This window comes from Molothrus ater, chromosome 4 (genome assembly GCF_012460135.2).
Source record: "Molothrus ater isolate BHLD 08-10-18 breed brown headed cowbird chromosome 4, BPBGC_Mater_1.1, whole genome shotgun sequence".
Lineage (NCBI taxonomy): Eukaryota > Metazoa > Chordata > Aves > Passeriformes > Icteridae > Molothrus > Molothrus ater.
In genome coordinates, this window is record NC_050481.2 from 69157855 (window position 1) to 69177490 (window position 19636).

Sequence of the window (19636 nt, forward strand, 5' to 3'; positions counted from 1 at the left end):
TTACAATCAGGTATCAACTTAAGGCACCCAAGTTCTTTATTACCTCTTCTCTTGCCAAATTCTTCTTGGTCCTATAAGGTCAAACACCCTTTCCCAGACAAAACCCTACACTAATGAGAATGAGACATCAGTTCTTGCACCACAAATTAAAGAGAGGGAAGAAAAACCTTTCAGCTATAGACTTCTCTGTACGAACAAGAATAGACTCAAAATTATTTAAGTATGAGAGACTAAAACAGAAAAGGTATTGCAGCTTTTCTGGGAAAGCTCATTTTAATGGACCTCCTTATTCAGTTATGCACAGAATAAGCTCCTCTATGAATAGCATTAAAAGACTCTCCTTTCTGTGCATATCTGTCCTATATTTTCTATACATTCTCCTCAAAATCTTAAACTATCTCCATTTTTTATTGTGCCAGGTTTTTGACCCCCTCGCTGCAAGAAATGAGCACGTGCTACACAAAGCTTGGCTTTGCCAGTTGTCCTGCTAATACACATAGGCTGTCAGACCAGCTGGCTCCTGGCAAACAGCAGAGGTAAATGTCAGGTTCTTTCCTGTCCCTTGCTATGAGGAGAGCACAAAACTGTCCCTAAACAGCATAATGCAACCAGAGTCCACTGATTCAGTTTTGTTTCAATAATCTCCAGTATGGTAAAAAAATTAACAACAAATGGGTCAGGCACATAGAGGGAAAGAAGGAAGCATGTTGCTCTTAATTTCTGATAAGAAATTTAAATTTTGTAGTTTCCATTTAAGTTTTTCCATCTTAATCCAAGTAGTGTTACGCAACTGATGGACTGTCTTAAGAGCATTTTTCTTTCTTCTATCAATAAAAGTTTATTTATTTCTTACCAATGAGAAATGAAGGGCCAAATCATCAGATGGGAGAGAGCTGGGTTACTCCATTCGAATAAGATTTATAACTGGCACTTGCTGGTTCTGGTCTGCATATCTGCTGGTGTGAAGGGAAAATAAATCCTCCTACCTGATTTTGTCATGAGTATCTTGTTAGGGATCAAATTGACCTCCTCCTCCACCATTCACATTTGGGAGTTTTTAGCCAGATCAGGTCCATCAGCCAAGCGAGAGGGTTGTGGAATAGTGGGGGAATTGTGCTCTGACATTTTTGGGGGGTCATACACAGCTGTGGGATGAGCAAGGATGGATGATACTCCTGGATTGGTCATGGCTCGAGCTGCATCAAGGGAAATACAGGTTGAATAACAGGAAATTTTTTTCACAGAAAGGGTGATAAAGTTCTGGAATGGCTGCTTGGGGAGGTGGTGGAGTCCCCATCCCTGGGTGTGTTTAACAAAGCCTGGATGTGGCACTGGGTGCCAGGGTTTGGTTGAGGTTTTGGGGCTGGGTTGGACTTGGTGATCTTGAAGGTCTCTTCCAACCTGGTCATTCTGGGAATTCTGTGGCTCATAAACATGGGAGAGAAAATGTGTGGAAAATGTTTTGCTGTAGTAAGAAAAAAATGAGGAATGTTCTTTCTCCCATGGACTGGCCAGGCTGGACAAAACACCCAGGCTAAATGTGGCTGTTGAGCAGCCGGTGACACCACATGAAAAGAGCTTTAGCAAGGGAACAAAAGCGACACTGTTTTATCTTTACTGCTGATTAAAGTCTGTAACTACTGTAGCTACAAAATTATGCAAATTTTAAACAAAAGCCTGCGCCGTGTCACAAGCAAGAAAAACAAGTCACAGGGTGCAAGGCAAAGCTTTCCTCTGAGGCACTGGTGGTTAACCAGTCCCTCTCCCACAGTGGCTGCAGTGTCATCTGAGCTGGGGACTCGCTGCCCTGTGCCAAGCAGTTGCCACAACACAGCTTTAACCCTTCCCTGGGCTCAGCTGGGCCACCAGAAATACCAAGCCTGGGGCAGAGAGAAGGGGTTTTAACTGATACTACCTCCAGTGAAAGATAGGTTCATCCCAAAATACCTCACCAGACCCCACACCTCCTCCAAACAATTTAAAAAAACCCAAACCCCACAAGGCCAGACATTAAAAAAAAAATCAAACAGAAAAAATAATCAATGACATCCTGTTAAAGAAAGGATTTAATATATTAAAAAAAAAATACCAGTCATAGTTTTAAACAGGTACTACATAACAGATAAGGAGGTCTGGAGAAACTCTGGAGGGGTTTTCTCAGTATTAAAGGATGATGAAACATCTGTACATTCCATCCATCACTGATAATGGGAAAGAACATTTGATTTGGCAAATTACAGAGAGGCTAAACCCTTCAGATTTACATAGGGGGAAAAAAGAACAGGTTATACAGCCTTGAAAATACTCAATTTTTCTTTTGTTTACACAGAAGCAAATTTATGTACAGCTTTTTTGTGTGTACAAGGCTTTTTCTGAACAGCTAGTCATTAAAAATATCAGTTGTTCTCCTACCATGAAGAGCTTTCAAATATACCAGGGAAATGTGTTTTATTTAAAAAATAAAAGCATTCCATTAAAGATATAAATGCAGGTTCAGATCCTACATATGAAAAGCTTGAGATTTTACATTGCCAAACTCAAACCTGTTCTTAGAGCTGTAGTCCCAATTCAATTCCAAACCCTTTTGTCTTCCTAAGGTTCATCCAGAACAATCCATAACACTGACCCTCAATGAATCTTTTCTATCCTGATCCATTTCATATTGTTCTGTTCATGTTTATTAACCCTTCAAAAAGCACCTTTCTTCACTGGGTTTCTACCAAAGCAATTATAAGATAACATCTGGCCACAAAACCCCTGTTAGAAGAAGCAACTGCAAAGGGCCACCTAATTTGGAGAGTTTTCAGTCTCATCCATGAAATAACAACAATCCTGAATTTTAAGCTGTCATAGAATTGTGGAAGGGTTTGGGTTGGAAGAGACCATAAAGACCAGCTAAATTCAACCCCCTGCCATGGACAGAGGCAACTTCCACTGTCCCAGGTGGCTCCAAGCCCTGCCCAGCCTGGCCTTGGACACTTCCAGGGATCCAGGGGCAGCCACAGCTTCTCTGGGCACCCTGTGCCAGGGCTCACCACCCTCACAGGGAACAATTCCTAATTCACAATATCCCATCCATCCCTGCCCTGTGTCAGTTTAAGTTATCCCAGAGCCAAATCTTTGAACATGAGCCAGAAGTCAGTCCTAGCCCAAATATCACTGTGTCTCTAGAAGCTGCTGCCTTAAATCTCTTCAAGATCCAAAGCCTGATTGCTCTTTGGTCAAGCTGACACTGTTGATTGAAATTCCCTTTCAATCTGAAAAAAAGGCCACAATACAGGGCAAGGTTGTAGCAAAGGCATTTTGGGGAGCCTCAGAAGAGCATCCCCTCAAAGCAATTGCCAGCTTTTTTTTCCACTTCTACCAAGTTCAAAGTTCAAGACAAAAGTTCCTTTGAGAACTTGAATCAGGGTCTAACATTTCCAAAATGCACAGCAAAGCAAGAAATGTCACTCAAGCCATCACTGAAATGTTTCTAATTACATCCCTGAGTAATTACATTACCCTGTCCTTTTTAAGTAGTGGTTTTAAAAGTACAACCCTTGGCTTAAAATTGATTCCTCATATTTAGGCAATTCCTCCTATCAACTTGAACCAACAGTGTTTCATCAGGTGATAAGTTTTCACTGGTTGTAGTCCCAAACCTGCTGGTTATAGTCCCAAAGCTGCAAAGTGCTGCAGGATGATAGGGGGAAGGGATAATAAAAATATTTTAACAAATTGACTGGATCATTCAGCTAGGAATAATTAGTGCAGTTATTTTAAATTATATCCTAAGGATATACTAAAACCCGCTGTCCTTTGTGTGGTACCAGAAAAGGGCACTGCAGATCCCAATTGAAAATAGACCAGAAATTTGAGATCATTGCTCCCCACCAGCGTTTCTGCCACTGAATGGGACATTTCCATACAGCTGGAAGCCCTAAGTCTCCAAAAATTGTCATATAATTCAGTTGAGGAGCACTGGAGACACAGCTAATGCTGTGCCATTGTCTTTTGCTTCTTCAATAATTTGCCTCTGATGGCATGAAGAAGCCAAACATCCCTGGAAGTGTCCAAGTTGGACAGGGCTTGGACAACCTGGGCTAGTGGAAGGTGTCCCTGCCCATGGCAGGGGTGGAACAAGATGGTTTTTAAGCTCCCTCCCAATACAAACCATTCTTTGATTCCATCATAGCTTAAAATTCAGGATCATTGTTATTTTGTGGATACAAGACTGAAAACTCCCAAAATTAGGTGGCCCTTTGTAGTTGCCTGTTCTGGTGGCACAAGCACAACAAGTTGTGTTTGGTTTTCTGTCCCACCCTCATCTCCCAACAGCAGCCACATGCAGCCAACTCAATATTCCTCAAGTGATTGCACACTCATGTCCCAGAGGGTTTGGGAGCTATTTAGAACACACCAAACAAACCAAAAGGTGATTTTTCCTGTCCAAACCCTCTCCAACATTTGTCAGGCCCTTAAAGTGACACTTTAACTAATTTTTCTGATGTTTAACATCTTGCTAAAGGTCTAAACTAATGGGTGCAGATAAATCCTTGAAGGAATACATCTTCTCTTGCCAACATTCTTGGCAAAATTTATGTCCTTGTTAATAGTATTGTACTTAGAAGTTAAACAACCCTTAAGTGCTCCCACTTGGCTGTATAAATAAGGCTTTTATTCATGTGAATATTTCTGTTCAGCACATTTGTTGAGAGATACCTGACCCAAGTTTAAATCTGGAAAGGACAGGAAAAGTAGAAAATTTCCATCCTTTCCTGGCATTTGGTTTGGTCTATGAATAAAAAATCCACACTAAGGTCCAAACATTGTTGTGGCAGGTGTTGCACAAACATTAAATGGAGGCATCATTGCCCAGAAAACTTTATAGATTCAAACAAAACCACATTAAATTGGACATAAAGTCTGAATTTGCACATAAATGAACATATTAAAGTATTAAAACATTTTGTGGTCCATTTATGTCTCTGAGTATGGTAAATTTTTCTATCAAATCTTTTTGATGAAAATAAAAAGCTGAATCATATCAAGCAAAATATATGCATAATGTTTCAAAAAAAAGGAGAATGCTGAAAAGGATCATTTCAAACCAAAAGTAGTGTTTAAAAAGTCAATTTCTTTATAGTAAAAGATAGGGTTTAAGAAAGAATTCTAATTACTTTGTTTAAGGTCAAACAAATACTCTTTCAAGTCACAATCATTTAATCTTTCTTTTCATTTTTTGCCAGGCTGACTAGAAATGAAAGTAAAATGAATTATCACAAGAAAATATTTCAGTCCGCGGACAATAACAAAAATGAAATGAGGTAATTAGGCATTTCTAGTATTTTTGTTGCTGTTAATGCAGGGTAGAGGTTGGAAGTAAACAAGGAGCAAATGGAAAGCGTGAGTAGGTTACATGAGAAAAAAGAGCTGCAAACCAGGATTTACAGAAAGATAAGATAATAGATGTTTGAATTTCAATATGATACTTCTCCATTTGATGAGCTGTCCAAGGGACAGGGTGGAGATCCAGGATAAATTGACAGTTAGAGAGAAAAATTTAGGAATGCTGGGAAAGTTTGGAGTCCTAATGAGTTAAAGGATCAAAAATCTGGAGCTGAGAATTGCTGGGGTGAGAGCACAAAGCCAAGGAGCCACTCCTTGCTGGAGAGGTGCACTGGAGGCTCCAGCTGAGCCATCCTGGTTGGGGCAACTTCCCCCAGATTTAGGGTTGGGCTCTCTCAAAACCAGAGCGTGACAGAATGGCCTCAGATTGTACCAGGAGGTTTAGTTTGGATATTGGGGAAAACTTCCTCACCCAAAGGGTGTCCAGCCCTGGCACAGCTGCCCAGGGCAGTGGTGGAGTCCCCATCCCTGGAGGGGTTTAAAAGCCATGTGGATGTGGCACTTGGGGACATGGGTCAGTGGTGGCCTTGGCAGTGCTGGGGGAAGGGTTGGACTGAATGACCTCAGAGGGATTTTCCAACCTTGATGATTCTGTATGAAAAGTACCAATACAAAATGTCATGGATAAAAACGCCCCCCATTTGTTTCCCTCATTTTCTCATCCCTTATTCCTGTCAAATGCCCCAGAGACATTAAGCCACCCTGGGTGGTACATGAGGCACAAGGTCTCAGCTCACTTTTCAAAGAAGTTCTTATTTGCCAAAGGGGAGAAAAAAATTTAAAACCCTTAATTCCAGGACTGTTCCTGTGTTACCTGAAATCTACAGTGTGATCTGTCTGTTATTTCCCATTACCACACCTATGTGGAAAAAAATCCTCATTAAAGAGGCTGTTTTACTTCCTGCATTTCAGATATTCAGAGCTTGACCTTGTTTTGCTGCTGTGTGGACAAAGATTATAGTGTTCAAAAGCCACACTCAACCCTGGATAATTTGCTTGTCTTTACTGCAGTAAATTTGTATATTGATCTTTATTACAGTATCATCTAACAGGATGTTTAGCATCCACACTCTGTCATGCAGGGCTCTGCACAGCTATGAGGGAAGAATGCAGAGTAGGTATTATGCCACACAGGAAACAATGTATTTCTATTTCATACATGTAATTTAGGTTTATATGTAATAAAGAATTATATGTGCCTGAAGAAGGAATTTTCCTGATATCCAATTTACTGTGAAACACTTAGAAAATATTTCTCCATGTGGGTGGGGTCTTTTTTTTTCAATTGTCCTTCCATGATTTCTTTTTCCTCTCTTACATTAATTTTGTTGGCAAATTTCTCAGAATTTCACTGAGATGAATTTTTCTGCCTATTACACACCTCTAGTTTGTTTTTTTTTTAAATAATTTCACACTTGTTAGCATTTGGAAGGATGTCATAATAGCAGAGCAGCCATGCTGTTTTCATTGGCCATTTCAATGAAGAAAAATAGGCTGTGTGTGACATAATAAATAGACATGGAAGAAAAATTAAGTCCTATTTCTCAGAAGAACATCTAAAAGTGAGCCTATATATATAGGCTTAAGTCATCTAAATGACTTGATGCATATTTTTATTTTAGTATCTGCAGGAAGATGGATCCCAGCCCATTAAAACTAAAATTTCCAGAAAGGCAGGCACTCTGATGTATCATCTGTCAAGGTAAAGGGACTAAGAACCTCTAGCTGACTGATATGATGGATTTTCACTTTCCTACTTACTTCAAGAAGGAAGAAAGTGTGGAGCTGAACAGCTGGTAACATTTGCTAAAAGATTATGGTGCTGAGATTCTGATTTAAATTTGACTTTTTGGTCGTAAACACATGAACAACCCATGAAATGTTCTTATTCTTTAACATATTTTCACTTGAAAAGAGTGATTCAACTGCTTCCTCTGTAAAACCTATACAGGATTAAAGAGCAAAGAGGTCTCCAGCTGAAAAAAAAAGACATGTATTTCCTGGAAAAGGAAGTCATGCAAGAGGCTCAAAGCTTTCTTTAGGGTAGCTGCTACCACCTTCTGTAAGACTGTTGAAACACATGTAAATGAGAAGTTTTAAAGTATATATATATAAATATTTGGCAACATAACGAGACTCTTCCCTACATTGTCCCCTTTAGGCTTAGAGATACAAAAGACTTTCCTGCTGTTCATTTGCAGGAGAACCACGTGAAAATATCTCTGGCTACTCCACCATATGAGGTAAATTTGGAAATATTTTAGCAATGATGCGAAACAAGCCCACAGCTGTGACAAATACTGTCAGCACTTCTTGTACCTGCAAATAAAGAGAATATCCCATGGTATTTGCAGCCTTTGCCCAATCAGGATGTAAACTCTATGAGTTATTTTGGCACATTTCAGAGGAAAATATTGCCTCACTAAAGCCAGACCAGGACCCCCAAACCTGTTCAGTTAAAAGCAAATCAATCAATCAATCAAGTCATAGTATTTTCCAAGCCTTGTCATCAGATGTTGTCTATCAAAAAGCCATCCAGAAGTGAAAAGCTGAAGCAGCATGTGAAACTCTGATAAAAATAAATTATAAAATCATTTCCTGGAAAAGACATCCAAGATCATAGAGGAAGAGTATTTTAGTGGTTTTCTGAGAGGAGTCTATAAACAAAATGTGAACAAAATCTATCATAACTCTGTAAAACCTAAATAAAATCTGGATTATAAATGGGGTAAGTAGTCAGACTGCACCCCTACATCATTTATCAACAAGAGCTTTCACTGATAAAAAATAATATCAATAAAAAACTGATTTCACAGAATGTTCTGAACCCTTTGGTGAGGTGGCCTGATTTAAGCTACAGAAACTTCAATAAAACCAGGGAAATCATACAAATAGGAGCAGAAAATATGTCAGATATTTCAGATATGAAACCACGCCTTGAGAAGTAGTGAGTCCAAGAGAGTGTTTGGGTTTCTAGAGGTCTGGAAAGCCTTTTTTACAGCCAAGGACTGAACAATATTGATTTGTTTAGTTTACCTGAGGAAAGATTATGATTAAGTCACCTTCTAATCTGTAAGTAGGAACATGGAGAGAAGACTTCTGATAATGGAAAGCTCTTTAATCTGGCTGACAGAAGCATGGCAAAAGCCAATGGACAAAATCACTTAAATCGTTTTGGAAATGAAACACACACTTTGAAACCATGGGGGTTCTGTGTAACAGATCACTAAAGCAGCTTATTGATTCCCCATCATTTCAAGTCTTTGGGGTTTTTTCTGGAAGAGCCCTAATGTTGTCAAAAGTTACAAAAGCCTTGATGCAAGAAGTGCTCTGTGAAAGTGCATGAATTGCACCAAATTCACATTAAGTGAACATGTTGTTGTCTTCTGAGTTTATAACCTGTAAATCTTTAATATTAGGCCATAGTTATGCATATCTGTAGCTTCTGAGATAAGAAACTGTACTGTTCTTTGAAGAAAAATAAAGTTGATAGTTGATAATTCTATTCTTTTCTTTTCATTTAATGACATCTCCCAGTCTAGCTGGCTGGTTTGTGCCTGCTGGAAAGGAGAGTTGGTGTTATTTAACACTTCCAAAACATATGGCTCTGGGCTTCATTTTGTACACTACAGCTCACAGATTCCAAGAATTAATATCTTGTGTCCATCATTCTCCCACACACATCACTTGTTCTTGTTTTTTTGGTTTTTTTTGGTTGTCCCTGATATTTTTTAAGAAATCCAGAAAACTTCCTAGAGAGCAGCAGCACTTAAATACTGTTATAACTTCATTTCTGTGGTGTGTTGGTTTGTTTCTGCATCTATTGCTGCAGCTGAAATTTTGGATGTGATTTTACAAGTTTCAAGTGGGACCAATCTCTGTGGGAATATTACAGGACATTGCTAAATATATATATTGACAGATTAGTTTATTGAGCAAGAGGGAAGAATTTGAGAGCATTATCTGATACTAGTAAATTATAGTTGGTTTGTTTAGTGAAAAAAAATTGAAGATAGGCTGATTTCACACAGCAAAGCAAATATAGATACCAAGCTATAAAGGGGGTGTGTGGAGGGTGTTATAAGTTGTGCTCATCAAGCACTGGAAGACTTGAGCAGAGGTTTTTTAGCAGAAATGTTCAGGGAGGGCATATCACTCCTAGTAAATAGAATTGGTGAGAAGTGATTTTTGACAAATAATGCAGGAACTGGCAGTAATTTTAACAAACAGTTCTGCTGGCCGGGAGTGACTCACTCCAGCACAGTAAAGACTTTGTTGTTAAAAGTACTTGCACTCACATTAGGAGCCTGAAATCATCCCAGACATAATGGCCCACTTTGAAAGAGCAGGAAACATTAAACAGATTGTCCAATCCAGAGAAAATAACCATAGGAAAATTTATTGAAAGGCAGCTCACCAAATAGCATATCCTGCAGTTCAATCCAGGGTGTTTTGTTTTCCTCATACCGAGACTCCAGCCTGTGATTTCAGCTCAACAGCGTGACTCTGTAAAACAGGTCTTTCCAAGACTGTAAAACTAGGAGAGATTTTGGGGCAAGGACTGCATAAAGATAGAAGCAACAATAAAGCCTTTGTTCTGTAAAGAGGAGGGAAACCAGTGCAGCAGCAGCAGCAGCATGATTCACCCTCCTTAACTTCAGCCATCCAAAAGGTAGGTGTGGAATCAAAGTTAGTCACTCCTTTTTTGTCACTTGTGGAGGAAGATGTATCCTGCCTGCTTCAGAGAACCACTTTGGGAACTGCTATTTAGGAAGACTTCCCTCTCTCCACTGCCGTGGAGGATACCCAGGGGAACAGCCAGCAGAAAACATCTTACAAACTAAATCTAGACAGGATTGCTCTATCTCTAAATTGCCAAGAAAAGCTGTGGCTGTCCCATCCCTGGAAGTGTCCAAGGCCAGGTTGGACAGGGCTTAGAGCACCCTGGGATAGTGGAAGGTGTTGGGGGTTGGAATGAGATCATTTTTAAGGTCCCTTCCAACCCAAACCATCCTGTGATTCTCAGCAGTCCCACTCTGCTGAAACCAAGGCTCTGTGATTCACTCTCTCCAAGGTTTATGCACAAAGGAGTGTTGGATTCAGTGCATACACAAGGTGCAGTAAAATATTTAAATAGAAGAGGAATCAGGAGGTAAGCAGAGGCAAAGTAAAAATAACCACAAGACCTCAAGAATCACATTTGGCATCTTCAGCCCATAGCAAAAAAACCCCAAATGCCCCACATTCCTAATCTCAGTGAATTGAGGCAAGGTAAAAAATTATGTTCATATAAGGTGATTTAACCAATATATTGTCCCACTTGCTGAGGGTTCAGGGGAAAAAAGAAGTAAAAATTAGTAATGAAAGTATAAAAAGGAATGAAAGGGAAGTTCAGATTGGCATTGCATTAGATAGGAAGGGAACAGGAAAATTATGGCAGCACTGAAACATCCCTGGGGGTGGTTAAAAACCACATATGTGGCACTTGGGGATGTGGTTTAGTGGTGACCTGGGCAGTGCTGTTGGACTTGATGATCTTAGAGGGCTTTTCCAACCTAAATGATTCTGTCATTTCCCTTTTTAACAGCTCTCTGCTTCAGAATGATTTACTGCAGGGTTTGTATTGATTTACAATTATTAGACAGTTATTGTAATTTATGTTGATAAAGCAATAAGGGAGTACTGAAAATATTTATTGAATATGCGAAACTTTGTGGCATTTAGACATTAATCAAAGCTGATCATCTACAATATATGTGCTAATAAACCATTAGTGAATATTTAACCTGCAAACAATGAAAAAAGCTGATAGATTACCTCCTTCTGGAATAGAGGGACTTTGTGGGAATTTTGAATTATTTAAATTGTGACACAGCACAGGATTTAGGAGTGGGAAGCAATTTTACTGAGAGATTTTGTTTTTTAGTCGCTGAGTTCCTGATAAAAAGAGTGATGGAACTAATTTTGTTTCTTGTTGATTTAAACATTAGCAATCCTGGGGTTTGCAAAAACATTAAAGATAGTTTTCAGGGTGAGTCAGATACTCTTTTGTATAATGCAATCATTTGCCTTCTTTGAAAATCAAATAATAAAATAATATTAAATAAAATAATATGCATAATAAAAAAAGAAAAGCCCCAAGTAACTCGGGCTTCTCAGTACTTTGTTTCAGAAGTCAGAGAGAGAAGTATTAGGGGTCAGTTCAGCATTTGCCTAAGAGACCTGATTAATTGGAGAATAAATGATTGTTTGTTCAGCAAATGGTTCAGAAGACTGGGCATTCTTCCCTGACCAGCTGAGCCAGGCTTTGCTAGGCACATCTCCAGGCTAGGAGACACTTGTCCTGCTCACCCTGTCCTTGGGAAGGTGGAAAGATGCTGGAAGGGACATTGCCTGGAAAGGAGTTAATCCATTAACGCCTCCTGGTTGATTAATTTTCTGCTTCAACTCATTTAAATTCTCATTCTGCTGATTGTTTCCTTTCAGGGAAGGCATTTGTGGAAAGGTTATCAGCTTCTTGGAAGGACATAGCAAAGCCTCCAAGCACAAACCTAGCCCACTTTTCCAAATAAACAGCTGCAGACAAATCCTGGCTTCATTGATGGGAATGGAATTTTTTAGAGAATTGCAGAATGGTTGGGGTTGGAAGGAACCTCTAAGATCATTCAGTCCAACCACTCCACTCAAACAGGTTTTGAATAGCTCCAAAGAAAAAGACTCCACAATCTCTCCAGGCAGTGTGCTCCAGTGCTGTCACTCTCACAGGATAAAATGATTTTCCTCATATTTAGGTGGAACTTCCCGTGCTTCACTTTGTGCCCACTGCCCATGGTCCTGTTGCTGAGCATCACAGAAAAGAGTCTGGCCCCTTCCTCTTGACACCCACCGTTATGATATTTATATGCATGGATAAATCCCTTTTCAGCTGTCTCTTCTTGTGGCTGAGCAGCCCCAGCTCCCTGAGCCTTCCACTGTTAGGGAAATGCTCCAGTCCCCTCTTCTTCACTGTAGCCTCGACTGGACCATCTCCAGAAGCTCCAGGTCCCTCCTGCCCTGAGGAGCCCAGAACTGCACATAGCATTTCAGGTGTGGAATCTGGAATGTGGCTGAGCAGAGGGGCAGGATCACCTCCCTTAACCTCCTGGGAATTCTCTAATAAATCCTAGGATCCTGTTGGCCTTGTCATGGACACTTCTTGTCCATCACAACCCCATGTCCTTCTCCCCAGAGCTGCTCCATCAGGTCACCCCCAGCTTGAGCTGGTGCCTGAGGTTGTTCTCCCCAAGTACAGGGCCCCACATTTGCATTTGAATTTCAGAGCTTTGCTAAAATTCAGGACTTTTTTTATCCTAACAAAGGAATCAAGCACCAATTACTTTTTGGATAACATTCCACTGGTAATAAAAATGAAAAAGTACCAGATGTTTGTTGGACATTTTCTCAGTTCTTTACATATCACAGAATTCTAGAATGGTTTGGGACCTTGGAAGGGACCTTGAAGATCATCCACTTCCAATCCCCCTGCCATGAGCAGGGACACTTTCCTCTAGCCCAAACTGCTCCAAGCCCTGTCTGACCTGGCCTTGGGCACTGCCAGGGATCCAGGAGCAGCCACAGCTCCTCTGGGCACCCCGTGCCAGGCCTCACCACCCTCACAGGGAAGGATTTCTGATGCTCAGGGTTATTCTTCCCCAAGTGCAGGACCCTGCATTTGCCTTTTTTGAGATTCACTGGGTTTCTCTTTATCTGAGTCTCCAACCTGTCCAAGGTCCTGCTGAATGGCACCACAGCCTCCAGATGGATCAGCCACTCCTTCCAGCTCTGTACCATCAGCAAACGTGTTCAGGGGACACTGTCCCTTCATCCAGCTCACTGCTGAATAATAAGAACAGGACTAAACCCAGCAGTGGCCCCTGGGGCACACAACTACCTACAGGCCTCCAGCTGGACTCTGCCACTGGTCACAACTCTTGGGCTCAATGAAAGTGGTCAGCAAAGACCAAAATGTTTCAGCTCTGAGCAATGCGTGTATTAGAAGCAGTCAAAATTGGTTGCTTTTCAATCAGGACAGGGGAAAGGAGGAAATGGGCCATAACTCACCATGTTCAGTAGGGGTGGGACATGCAATGATAAGCCAGTTGCAGCAGAAAACTGCTTTCAGCAGGAGAGCATAAAGTGAGATGTGAAACATGAGGCTTTGTAGATAGGGAGTCCCACTACACAGAAGTTGGCTATAATTACCAGAGGAAATGATAACATTATGGCAGAGAACAAGGACATGTATGATGCATTATGAGAAAGATCAGTCTGAGCTGCAAGGGCTTCCCTTAAATTATCTTCATTTAAGGTCATTCAAAACTTCCCCCAACACCTTATTTAAACTGGCTGCAAAAGTACAGCAAGTGCTAAAATTTCCTCTCTAAAGTTTTGATCTGTGAGCCATTAATATTTCCCTTAATTTAGCTTGTGTGCTATTTACAAATCAGAATTGCCTGCCTATGGGAAGGGATTTGTTGGAGGAAGCTATTCCATTACAGGGGATGATTATTTTCTTGTTCCCCACCACTCCACCAGTTTACACCACCAGACTATTCTGCTTACTCACAGGAATGAGTGTTCACAAGGATTTTTACTTCCCAATCACAATATTGATACAAAATACTTTCCATTCTTCCTAGGTATTCATGGCACACACTGTAACAATCCATCTGTTACCAACACCCTGCTCTGCAGAATGTTTAAACTGTGTGAATTAGGAGTAAGAATGGGTAGGATTTCTTTATTTAACTATACCTGTGATTTGCTTAGCACAATGGGCACGGGAGGAAGCAGAAAATAGCTTGGCTGATGTGTAAGTTTTGAACTTTTAATATTTTTGACTATTCTTTTTAATATTATCAGCTGTGCTGCCCCAGGAGTGCATATAATAATAATATAGCCAAGCATAGCTGTTAGCAGAGCTCTGGTCTCAAAATACTTAAAATAGAGATGTTCTGCTATAGTTTCTCTGAGGACCCTTCTCGTAGGTGTAGTCAGTGACAGAGGTATAACCTGTGTTTATCACATCCTGCCAGCAGCTCTGACATTTCCCAGGACTTTTCTCCCACCACATTTGGATCCATGATTCATCTGACTGTGTCTCTTGGACGTTCAGAGATTTCCTTCTGCTGTTCAATGCAAAGGTGATGTCAATACTCAGTCAAAGTAATGAAATTGTCTTTTATTTCATCCTATTTAATAAATCCATTTATACACCATTGAAAAGCTACAAAAAGTTATTCTTTTTATCCACAAGACCCACATATCCAGAGCTTCCATTTGTGTCCTAGACTGGAGGGTGGTACTGAGGAAAAAAACAAAACCCTGTAGGTATATCCAGCGATTTTCTCCTTGGCAGCATTTAAAGAGGAAACAAAAGAAGTTAATTCAGTACGTGCTTCAATGTGGTAAATTTTAGACAGAAATGCTGCTTGCCCTCAACATTTTTACGAGTTCCAGGTGGAAGTTCTACAGCCTCAATGATTCTGCAATATCTGGAGACAGCACAACCCATCAAAAGTGCAGGAATCATCCCCATCCTTCCCGTCTGCTGCCAGTAGAATACACAGCCAGCAATTCCCAAAGTCTCCCTCAGGCATTTCTCTGTCGGATTCACATAACATGTCAAAGACATGATTTTTCTCTTTGATTACTGCAGTAAAATAAAGAGCACTGAAAAAGCAACATCTGAGAAACTTACCTTACAGTTACATGAAAAATCCAGCTCCCTGTGAAGAAAGGTAATGAGGAGGGAGTCACGGTCGTTACTCCTTGTTACAGCACTTTAGAGTAACAATGCCATTTGGAGACCCTTGCTGCAGGAAAGTCAGGAAAAGCAAGTCAGCAATCAACTCCACAGGCCAATAGACTAAGATATATCAACTCCAGCTTTAGTGCATTTAGACTCCAAAGTTCCCTGGGTTGGCTGAAATGCAAAGGCTGGAGCACAGCAATATTTTTCTGTCCTGTTGGCTTTTTCTACCTCTTTCCACCTGGCAGTGACTCTTAGCAGTTAAAGCAGGAAATGGAATTCTGGCTCTAAAGGTCTAAAATTGAGTTATTGTCTCATTATATATATGAGAAATATATATATATGTACAGCTTTAAGGTACAGGTGCTTAAGTTTTACTAAATCAATTTGGAATTAAACAACTAAGCACCTTTCAAAAGCTTACAGATCCCTTTCAAGTTCTGGTCCTGCCTTTTTTCCCCCCTTCTTTTGGATTTCTGAGACAACAATAAACATCTGTGGGCTTTTTTAATGCTTTACTTTCAGCCCTGCCAATTATGTGCTGTTCTAATTAGAGTCAATGAGAGGTGTGGGCTTCTACTTCCCCTGTTAAAACATCATCAAATGAAACAGAGCATTTTATTCCAGCCTTGTCACTTGATTCAGCACATCACAGGTGTGTTAGTGAAGTTGTAAACATATTTTTGCAGCCCTGAGAATGAGAGAAGATGAAGCTGTTTTTGTGCATTAAGAGCTACAATCATTTGATTACTCTGGTTTTACAACAGGTCTAAGTGGAACAAGTACAAAGTGACCCAGAGAGTACAGTGACCTCCCAGACAGTGCAGGCTTGGCTATGCAAGGCTGTAACTACCAAAAAAAATGTTCTTTAAGAGCTCAAGATAACCTCAATTCAAGAACTTTGTATTTAGCATATTTTCAATACAGCAGGAGGATATTTGAGGTCAAGATCTCAGGATCCCCTGTTCGACATTCACTATTTCCCTTTCCACCCATTCCTGCTACTAGACTTGGCTGGCTTCACACCACACTGAATTGGCAATTTTTTTCTCTTTGCATTAGAGAACAAATTCAAAAAACAGCCATGTGTATCATGGATAGAAAGGCAGGGAGGGGATTTAAATCAGCTGGGAAATTCTGAGGTTGGAAATGCTTTTTTATAACAAAGGGAAGCTAATGGGTCTTACTGAGTAGCAGGATGTTCAACTCTGCTTTCTCACCACTATTCCCCATCACACAGGGCTGCAGTTACACATTTGTCTGGGGAAGGATAATGAAGAAACTGTGAGTAGAAAACAAAGAGCTTGTTACCAGTCAAAGATTGGCCGATGCTGTAGCCCAGACATTTCCCTGCAAGCAATATAGCCAGCAGAGCATAAAACTACATTTTACTGTTCAAGGTGCATTCAAATACAGTGGTGATAGCAGAAAAATACACAGCTTTTAACAAGACAGCAAAATAACTTGGATTTCTTATTTGGCCAGGAGATTAATTTCCTCACAACTTGCCAGATATTCAGCAAGAAAGCAGATTTCTGCTTAGAGCTGTTTGTCCCATCAAAGCCCAATGGCTTGACTTGTGTCAAAAAATTGGGAAGGCAATCCCAATTTAGATATCAGGTGCCTGATTTGGAGATCAATGATTAACTTGAGAAAATCCAGTGTCCTGGCTTTCAAACAGCAGTGAAACTACATCTGGAGGAAGATCAGACTGGTGTTGTACCCTGCAAAGGACCATAAATATCAGTCACCTGTCATACATGATGTTGGGATTTATCACAGTGTATCAGAAGAAGAGAGTAAGTGGTAAAATATAATTCAGGATATAAGAGAATTGATTCTGTATGGCTTCAGGATGTTTTCTAATCAATTATTCAGAGGGGAAAAAAAACCCAAAAAACAACTGCTGGTTCCCAATGGAAATAGAGAACAAAGTTATTTAATGAGCTGCCATAAAACACAAACAAGTTCAGTTGGCATTATGCAGATAAGCTCAAAGAACTTTTTCAAGATTATAGTTTTAAAAGGGGACATATTTCAGAAGTTCTAACAACATTACCTCACCATCCAGCTGTTTATATTGTACTTCCAGCTCCTTTGAAAAGATGCCAAAATAAATTTGAATATTATCTGCAGAGAACTTCTCTATGGAATAATCACCAGACTGCTTTTCATTATACCACAATTATATCATCAGCATCTAATGATCAGAATGCAGAGCAGCTGATTATTTTCATAATGCAATTACTTCATTACATCTTAGAAAACTCAGCTGCATGCAAACAGTTCTCTCCAAATAACCCATTTGTCTGATTAATCATCTGATGGGAACTCCTCTCTCTCTCTCTTGCCCCCTTTTAAATGTTCACCTGTTTTCCCTGTGCTTCCTGTCTAACTTGGTCCTTACAGCATTAATCACTCAGGAGGAAAGAGAAAGATGGGCTCTTTCTCAAAATACACTGACAGATCCACATTTTCCAAGTAAGGCAAATGAAATTGTTCCCAGGGATTTGCCCTTGCCGCTTTTTGTGTGTCCAAACCTCGAGGTATGAATATAAATCAGGAATTTGTGCAGGGGTTTATTAGCTGACAAATGCAGATGGCTAACCCTGGTACACACACCCAGGCAACTTGAGTGTCTGGTGGGTGTTTTTGAGGCAGGCATTTCCAAATAGCTGACTTTAACCCTCTGCTCCTCGCTGTCAAGAGGAATCTCCAAGGCTTTTGCTAATAACTGCTGTCTTTCATGTGTATTTTAGAATAACTTTAATCCTAGTGGAGCAAACCAGATTAAAAAAAAATATAATAAAAGGCTGCAGTGTTTGATTGTTCAGCAGGATTGTTTATACAGAGATGCTGGAATAAAAATAATTAGCACTTCTAGGGACTTCCAGCTGAAGATCTGAAACCTTGTTTGTGGAAAAAAAAAATTAGTTGGGTTTACATTTAGTCCATGCCTTTTGCAAAACTCAGTGACTCAAAGAAGGAATGTGAAGGCCAATGTACTGCCTATTTTTTATTGTTGTTGTCCTTTTTTTGTGGTGCTTTGCTAAAGTTCACAAATACCAAATGAGAAGGCCAAGGAAGATCACACCTCCAGACTCCTAATCCCTCTCCCGAACAGATAGCCATGGATCAATTACATGCTCAGAAAGGGAGAACTTAACTTACAAAAGAAAATATTTTAGGCAAATCTACTGAGGCCTAGACATAAGAAGAATGATATTTAATTGAAAGAGAATCTGAATTAAATGCCCATATGAGAAACAGACTTATGAGATTGTAAAAGAAAAATTATTGTAGCAATTATGATGGTAATAACAATGCTATTACAGATAGGATTCCTATTGTAAAGGCTTCTGTCGTTTTGGGCGAGTAATTTATTAATTTTCATTTCTGTAGACTGGTATGTTGATAATCAGCTTTACTCCAAAGGGTTTTTCTGCAATTTGGAAGGGGAAGGAATTCGTAAAATTGCAGCTCCTTATGCTTGAAATCTAATTACAGCTATAGAATCCCCTCTAACGTTTCACTTCATAGTGGTCCAAGTCATGTGTATCACAGCTGGGTTTCTCTGCAACTGTTACACCTCTGCAATTTAATTTTGTTAGGTAGGTGATGAACAGCAAGTTTAGGCTTGCTATTTAAACAGAACTTTACAGAAAGCATCTCCCTAAACCTGGATCAGCAGGACATGAGCATCTCCCTAACCTGGATCAGCAGGACATGAACTTCTCCCTAAACCTGGAGCCAGGACACAAACATCTCCCTAAACCTGGAGCCAGGACACAAACATCTCCCTAAACCTGGATCAGCAGGACATGAGCATCTCCCTAACCTGGATCAGCAGGACATGAGCATCTCCATAAACCTGGAGCCAGGACATGAGCATCTCCATAAACCTGGAGCCAGGACACGAACATCTCCCTAAACCTGGAGCCAGGACACAAACATCTCCCTAAACCTGGAGCCAGGACACAAACATCTCCCTAAACCTAGATCAGCAGGACATGAACTTCTCCCTAAACCTGGTGCCAGGACATGAGCATCTCCCTAAACCTGGAGCCAGGACACAAACATCTCCCTAAACCTGGATCAGCAGGACATGAGCATCTCCCTAACCTGGATCAGCAGGACATGAGCATCTCCATAAACCTGGAGCCAGGACATGAGCATCTCCATAAACCTGGAGCCAGGACACGAACATGTCCCTAAACCTGGAGCCAGGACACAAACATCTCCCTAAACCTAGATCAGCAGGACATGAGCATCTCCCTAAACCTGGAGCCAGGACACAAACATCTCCCTAAACCTGGAGCCAGGACACAAACATCTCCCTAAACCTGGATCAGCAGGACATGAGCATCTCCCTAACCTGGATCAGCAGGACATGAGCATCTCCATAAACCTGGAGCCAGGACATGAGCATCTCCATAAACCTGGAGCCAGGACACG

At 40.5% G+C, this 19636-nt stretch overlaps 1 protein-coding gene and 1 long non-coding RNA gene across 2 annotated transcripts in view; both read left to right on the forward strand.

The window, feature by feature from the left end:
* The window catches only part of LOC118685845 (uncharacterized), a 77481-nt gene that overhangs the window by 13351 nt on the left and 44494 nt on the right, over nt 1-19636 (forward strand). The window lies entirely within an intron of this gene.
* Nucleotides 4219-8891, forward strand: LOC129046655 (uncharacterized). The gene is made up of 2 exons (XR_008508302.1): nt 4219-5309; nt 7014-8891. It is a non-coding gene; the product is annotated as an uncharacterized LOC129046655 (long non-coding RNA).